Raw genomic sequence first — 6,018 nt, forward strand, 5'->3', positions numbered from 1 at the left:
CTCTTGCTTACACATAAGTCCTGAAGTGTGACTGCTGTAATTGAAACTTGGTAGGCTTGTTTGCTTCCTCTGCAGTGACACAAGAATGTGATTGCACAAGTGATGTGAGCCTTGTGTTGGTAGGATCAGTGTTATGACAAAATTTCATTTAAAATTTTCAAAATTTTAAAACAAGTGGTTCTTGTAACTGTAGTCCATTTTTTCAAAAGAAATTCAGAACTGGACACCTGTGCTTTCAGAACAGCACAGATGGCCACACCTTGAGTATTTGTATTTTGGGGTGCCTGTCCTCAGAATAAAATTCTTCCTTTATTCCCCCAAGAACACTTTTTAGTTCTGAAATTCAAAATCCCTTGGGGTAAATACTTTATCAGTTGTAGAGTATAAAAAATAGACTCTGAAGATACAGACTTGTTATTTCTAAGTCATGCATTGCATTGCTCAGTACTTCAATACCTAACTTATTTAGAGGTCTTACTTTAATGTCATTAGAAGGCACATCTGTTTGACATCCAACAAGATTTATGCTGCAAATTACCTGTATTACTTCTGAAAATGAACTTTTGGTTCATCAGTTAGAGTTCAACATGAACAAAGAATTGCTTAGAGTTAAAAAAGGAACTAAAGATTTTTTTTTGGTGGTGAAATTCCTACTAATTTTCAATGACCCTTAGGTTTTCAAGTAATTTAGATGCATTTTTAAAAAAGCACTTTGGCTACTAAGGCAAATGTTAGGCACATTTAGTAGTATTAGTGCTAGAGATGGACTGGAATTTCTTCGTAGTTCGCCCCTCACCCCAACCCTCCAGCACGGTGATGTTGCATTTTTCTTGTGATTGATTTGTTGTTCAATACCAGTGTCCCATAACCTTCTGTGTGATTCTGGGTTCAAGTTGTAGATATGCTGTGTGTTTCATACTCGTAATGTGTCCTCCTCCTCGTCCATTTTAGTTTTCCTTCCTGTCTTCCTTCCCTCTCTCTCTCCCCTCCTTCGCTCCTTTCTCCCCTCAATTTCTTCTTTCTTTCCTTTCCTTCCCTTCTTTCCTTCTTTCTCTTTTTCCTTCTTGTGCTTCTTTACTCTGTTTTTCTTCCTTCCTTTGTGTTTTATGTTTTCTTCCTCATTCTTTTTCTTTCTCACCCTCTTTTTTTTCTCTTTCTCTTCTCTCTGTTCTTACTTTTGGCATGGTCAAGCTTATTGATCATTTGGGTATCAGTCAAGGATGAAAGTGACTTGGCAAGGACCATTAAGTCAATCACTATGATTAAATACTCCCAAGAATTTTAAAATGTGCTGAAATCAGGAATGGGCAGATACTTAACTGTCTGACCTGTCAGGCACATGAATATCAGCGTTGCTAGTGGAAAACTTGTATCCCAGACCTGACAGGCTGTGATACCTTAGTTACACTATCTGTAAGCAGGCACTTGCCTCTGAATCTCCAAGAAGTAAATACACCAAAATAGTTCTACAGAATAATGTGTTACTATTGGTATTCGCATTTTCCCTGTTCACAGTTCCCTGCTCACTTTGCCAAGGCAGATCAAATTTAAGTTTGATAATTACATTACAAATTCCTCCTACATTTTCAGCTGCATTTGTTATTCTTCATTCACTGTCGTATACTTTTGTGTGAGGTAGCTGTATTTTGTTAAATAGCTCCTACATTTTGCTTCCAGGTAACGTCACTCTAATTGTGGATAGACTGATTGCTCTGCTTTAAATAATGCAGTGGGGTCTTCTGTGACAAATAATGCTGTGAATAATACGGTGCACAATGCTTGCAAATACAGACAGCATATGTAGGCATGTACAAAGCATATAGGCAGTGATATTTAAAAATGAGTATTTGACTTGGTATACAAAATTCATTCACTCATATCATATAATTCTTTTGAAAATCCTGACAGGATGCAGAATATTCTCTATTCCCATAACTTAGTCCGTGTGGTTATAAACACTGGGATGATTGTTGGTCCGAACTCTGACCCAGAACACAGACTGCTTGTGTATCAGTGAGACCTAACATTCTTGAAAACACTGGGAGAGTATTACAAATATGCTGTAAACTTCCATTTCCTCACTTAGGCTTTTGAATATGTGTTGGAGTCCTTCAGGGGAGGTCACAAAGAGGAGGACACCATTGTGCCTCCCCCACTTTGCTCAGACAAGAATAATTTTACTGCATGAAACAGATAATGAATTTTCAATAGAAAAGAGTGCATGAAGATCATTCCACAAATATTGGGACACTATGATGTGCTGCTGCTACTGCTTCATATTCACAATCTAGGATACAGTCATAGTGTGAAGATTAAGTATAATACAACCCAAGCAATGAAAAGATGCATTAAAGCAAATACAGTAATGGAGAAAGCTGGAGAGGAAAGTGCAGTATTACTGACCTCTTCTTGACCACTTAAGCTTTCACGAGTAAGGTTCTAAGCTGACTCTAACACAAAATATCTCTGTTCAAGAAAACTAATTGGCAGCAATTTTCAAGAGTACCTGCTACAATTCTGACTTAAATAAAGAGTATTTCCTTCAGATGCACTGTGAGATGGGGTTCATATATTTAGTTATCAGAATTAGCTGTGATTTTGTTAACTCCCTGTTAAATGTTCCTTGTATTCTGCTAGAGGCCACATGTAATATCTGTTTGCAGACAAGAGAGAGAATGCAATTCTCTTTTATGCAATGTTTCCTGATTTAGATGTTGTACCATAAAACAGTTTTCAAGTGGAATCCAAGGAATTAGTTTTGTTCTACTGCTAAAAGATTTTTCTTATCTTAGTGATTAAATTTATTGTATTGTATTTTATCAGTCATGATCAATCAAGATGATGTTGGTGTGTAGTTTGAGAGTTTGTCTGAGATTTATTCAATGGGCATTCTCAGCAAAAGCTGTCACTACTGTAATACTCCGCCATCTCTTGTCAGCAGAGTTGGATGATTTGAGAATCCTATAGGGTATGTAAAAACCAGAAGTGTCTGAGTTCTTTACACAGGGAGAATGACTTTTTATATAGAATGTACAATGCCATTAGCTTTGGCAGAATTTATATCTTGATCCCCTTGTCTTTGCTAAAGGACTGGTTTCTGTTCAGATACCCATTTGACCACTAGCCGTATTACCCCTTAGCTCCAGTAATTTAGCACTTTCAGTCCGTGACCAAAAATGCCAATGTTTATTCTGCCAATGCAATGCTTTTGTGGAGATACAAAGTAAAAGAGTATAACAACAATATGATAGCTCCCACACGAATGTGAGACAGCACAGCATTGTGCAGTGGAAGCTTTCCAAGGGACACTTGAATGGTGAAAGTTTAGAAAATAATTTAATATGATCATTGCACCAAATAAAATTATTTAGTATATACTTCAAGACAGAATATCACCTTGAGTTCTGTATACCATTGTTTTCCATAATAGGAAATTACTGCAGTGTCAGTAGAACAAAAGAGAAGAAAAGGTAAATATTGCAGGGAAAAAAGTGTGCTAGGAAATTGCTATGCTTTGTCACTAATGTAATAAGCTAAAGGGAATTATCCAGAATTGCATCAAATATTATCATTCTGTCATAATAGTACTACTGCAATATATGGAGGAAAAGAAATCAGGAAAGGGTAGTGAAGTGCTGAAACAGGAAGAAAAAAAATTATTTATTTAGTGGATTGTGTAGGTAATAAAGTTTGTGAGCTGGTGGGAGGATGTTTAACTGTCCTTCTGAATTCCACTTTTCTGTTTACGTTGGATTGAGATATAGTTAAGGTATATTAAACATGTCAGTTATTTACTGCTATTGAGTAATAATGAAATGCAGTGTATGTACAATCATTCTTCATTGATTAAATATGAAATGCATTCCACTGGTGAGTGTAGATTTTCTCTGTAAACTTCTATTTGTTCGCTGGTGGGGTGAAAAGAATTGTTTATAAAAAAAAATTTTCTCACATCCCAGGTTTTTCTCTAATTATTTATGTGACTGTTTTTTTTGTTTTGTTTTTTTTCCTGTATTATCTTTTGCAATGTTTTCAAGGCCCTTGCGTGGTTCTTGACGTTACAGGGAAGATAAGCACTATAGATATAAAATTATTAATTATTCTTGATAATACTTGCAGAAGTTATGGATATAAATATTCTGGCATATGCCAGAGAAGAAACAAATCTAGAACAAATCTAGCAGGCCTCTGTTTCTCTGTTATTCTGCACGAAGGATTCCCTTGCTTGAACCAGTGCATGGAGCTCTACATAACCTAAACCCATAAAATATTGGTAAACCTGACTCTAATTTCAGACTAAAAATTACATAAAGAACATTTATAATTAATTTGTAGCTAGAAAGAAGACGGGCATTCTACCTGCCATATATTCTTTGATAAGCACTTAATGTCTGTTGACATGACAGACAATTGATAACCTGGTTTAGAGACAGATTTCTGGTTACACAACTAACATATACTGATGGCTTTTAGAGCCATATGTTGAGATTTTAAAGTTACAGATAGCTTAGGAAATTCTGGTAGCAAGTGTTTGTAATTACTAATCTTGAAGAAAAGACAGGCAAAACCGGAACTTAAGGATATCTGATAAACAGCTAAGATTTAATTTCGATTCACGACTGCATTATTAATTTGTCGCAGTGCTCAAGGCAGCCTAGTAAAATATTTCAGGCTTTTCTTCATCTTATTTAATGTTAGACATTGATCAGAAGCTAAGGGAGGGTCAAAGAAAGTGTGTGGGAAAGAATATTGGACTAGTGTCAAGCTATTTTGTTTCAGCTAGATACTTGGTATGCATGAACATAGCTAGACCCTTTTGCTATCTATTTCTCTCTGTACTCCATTCTAAAATGATTTATAATGTTTCAATCCCTTCCCCTTTTTTAGCTGAGTGCAGTATTACAGTGAAGAGTATATTGGTACTGATTTTAAATAGCATTTCACAACCAGCTCTGTCTCTTGCTTTGTTCTCTATGTGGGCATCACGTCACCTGGAGAATGATGAGCCAAAAGTAATGAGTGTTGATGTGGTGATGCTGTAATTTCTTGTGCAGCTTGAAATGCAGATCTGAGCTGACCTGTGTTAGGGATGTGATGAAAAGCTTACCTTGCCCCTCACAGAGGAGCGTGAAGCCGCAAGCCCTTGCCCTGAGCTCCTCAGGGCTGTCCTGGGAGAGCATCAGCCCCAGGTGAGATAAAGCACCACAAGTCCCTGGGGATCACCCTTTGGGACAACACAGACTGAAGGGTCCCTGCCCTGGGGACAGGGCTCATTATGGGATACAGGGAAAGAACATGCTGGGGTGGTGGAAAACTTCCTATGGAACATTTAGAGGGGGAACCAAAGGTGGGCAGATGAGGGGATCAGGCCAGTTTGGGTAGGAAAAACTGTGCAAAAATGGAGACAGAAGAAGATAGAGGGGACCTGTTGACAGTTTGCTGGTTGGTACCCTAGTCTGTGTTTCAGGTGGTGGGCTATGCTTTTCAGTCCTATACATCTGTGGTTTATGTAGTTTGATGCACTTGAATATGCTGTTTCTTGCCTATTTATTGGTTTCATTAGTAGCAAAATTTGTTGACATGATATGTGCACTAGTTTTGATTCTATAGCTATTCTGTAATTACTTTTTTTACACAAAAATATAGAATGTATTATATTACCCATTCTCATGAATGAACTGTTGTATTAAGTCCTCCAAATTCACTTATTAAAAATTAAAGTTATTAAAAATAAAGTACTTCAATAAAGTATAGTATTAATATATAGAGGCACTAATTTTTTATTTTCCATACTGATGTATTTTAATTGCTTTAGGATTTCCAGTTTCCCACTAAAGTGTTAGCTACAGTTCTGAAAGAATAATCAGTTAGATTTTTTATTTCAGGCATATTGTCTATCTATATATGTGTTTGCCATTATTATAGAAACAAAATTTAAAAGACTGTATCGTATTGTCTTGCTGAATGTATAACTATATGCATCTCAGTCCATTAATATTTTTAAGAAAATTGTTTCAT

Source organism: Haemorhous mexicanus, chromosome 1, assembly GCF_027477595.1.
Source record: "Haemorhous mexicanus isolate bHaeMex1 chromosome 1, bHaeMex1.pri, whole genome shotgun sequence".
NCBI lineage: Eukaryota > Metazoa > Chordata > Aves > Passeriformes > Fringillidae > Haemorhous > Haemorhous mexicanus.